A 1961-nucleotide genomic window follows, 5' to 3' on the forward strand; every position below is an offset into this window, starting at 1 on the left:
ATGGCTTTGCACTCTCCTTTTGGATTCTCTTCTGTATTACTTGGGAGAATACTGGGAGGAGTTTCAATAACTTTCTTACTCAGCTGGCCTACTTGTGCCTCCAAATTTCTAATGGAGGATCTTGTTTCATTCATGAAACTGAAAGTGGCTTTTGACAGATCAGAGACTATATTAGCTAAATTGGAGTTGTTTTGTTCAGAGTTCTCTGTCTGTTGCTGAGAAGATGATGGATATGGCTTACTATTGTTCAGCCTATTGCGTCCACCATTGTTAAAGCCTTGTTGAGGCTTTTGTTGATCCTTCCAGGAGAAATTTGGGTGATTTCTCCATGATGGGTTATAGGTGTTTCCATATGGTTCACCCATGTAATTAACCTCTGCCATGGCAGGGTTCTCAGGATCATAAGCTTCTTCAGAAGCTGCCTCTCTAGTACCGTTGGATGCATGTTGCAATCCATTCAGATTTTGAGAGATTATGTTGACCTGTTGGGTCAACATTTTGTTCTGAGCCAATATGGCATTCAGAGCATCAATTTCAAGAACTCCTTTCTTCTGAGGGACCCCATTATTCACGGAATTCCTCTCAGAGGTGTACATGAACTGGTTGTTTGCAACCATGTCAATGAGTTCTTGAGCCTCTTCAGGCGTTTTCTTCAGGTGAATGGATCCACCTGCAGAGTGGTCCAATGACATTTTCGAAAATTCAGAGAGACCATAATAGAATATATCTAATAGGGTCCATTCTGAAAACATGTCAGATGGACATCTTTTTGTCAGCTGCTTGTATCTCTCCCAAGCTTCATAGAGGGATTCACCATCTTTTTGTTTGAAGGTTTGAACATCCACTCTCAGCTTGCTCAGCTTTTGAGGAGGAAAGAATTTATCCAAGAAGGCAGTGACCAGCTTATCCCAGGAATCCAGGCTATCCTTAGGTTGTGAATCCAACCATATTCTAGCTCTGTCTCTTACAGCAAAAGGGAAAAGCATGAGTCTGTAGACTTCAGGATCAACTCCATTAGTCTTTACAGTCTCACAGATCTGCAAGAATTCAGTTAAGAACTGATAAGGATCTTCAGATGGAAGTCCATAAAACTTGCAGTTTTGTTGCATTAATGCAACTAGTTGAGGCTTAAGCTCAAAGTTATTGGCTCCAATGGCAGGAATGGAGATGCTTCTTCCATCAAACTTGGACGTTGGCTTTGTGAAGTCACCAAGCATTCTCCTTGCATTATTATTATTATTATTTTCGGCTGCCATGTCCTTCTCCTGTTCGAAAATTTCTGAAAGGTTATTTCTGGATTGTTGTAATTTAGCTTCTCTTAATTTTCTCTTCAGAGTCCTTTTAGGTTCTGGATCAGTTTCAACAAGAGTGCCTTTATCCTTGTTCCTGCTCATAAGAAAGAGAGAAGAAAACAAGAAAAGAAAGAGGAATCCTCTATGTCACAGTATAGAGATTCCTTTATGTTAGTAGAAGAAGAAAGGGGTAGAAGAATGAAGAAGGATGAATTCGGATTTTTGGATGAAGAGAGGTGAAGAGAAGTGTTAGTAATTAAATAATTAAATAGAAGAAGAAAAGAGAAGAGAAATTTTCGAAAATAATTTTGAAAAAAGGGGTTAGTAATTTTCGAAAATTGGAGATAAAATATAATTACAATTAAAATTTAAAACAAAAAGAATTTTTGAAAAAGAGAGGGAGATATTTTCGAAAATTATAGAGGGAAAAGTAGTTAGGTGGTTTTGAAAAAGATAAGAAACAAACAAAAAGTTAGTTAGTTGATTGAAAAAGATTTGAAATCAAAAATTTAAAAAGATAAGAAGATAAGAAGTTAGATAAGATATTTTGAAATCAAATTTTGAAAAAGATAAAATTTTTGAAAAAAAAGATAAGATAAAAGATAAAAAGATATATTTGAAAAAAAGATATTTTGAAAAAGATTTAATTTTAAAATTGACTTAACTAAC

At 35.7% G+C, this 1961-nt stretch overlaps 1 non-coding gene across 1 annotated transcript; it reads left to right on the forward strand.

Moving 5' to 3' along the window:
• Positions 1 to 750: 750 nt before the first annotated feature.
• LOC112798764 (small nucleolar RNA R71) lies at positions 751 to 854 on the forward strand. The gene has a single exon (XR_003200361.1). It is a non-coding gene; the product is annotated as a small nucleolar RNA R71 (small nucleolar RNA).
• Positions 855 to 1961: the final 1107 nt, after the last annotated feature.

The sequence above is a fragment of the Arachis hypogaea genome, chromosome 4 (assembly GCF_003086295.3).
Source record: "Arachis hypogaea cultivar Tifrunner chromosome 4, arahy.Tifrunner.gnm2.J5K5, whole genome shotgun sequence".
NCBI lineage: Eukaryota > Viridiplantae > Streptophyta > Magnoliopsida > Fabales > Fabaceae > Arachis > Arachis hypogaea.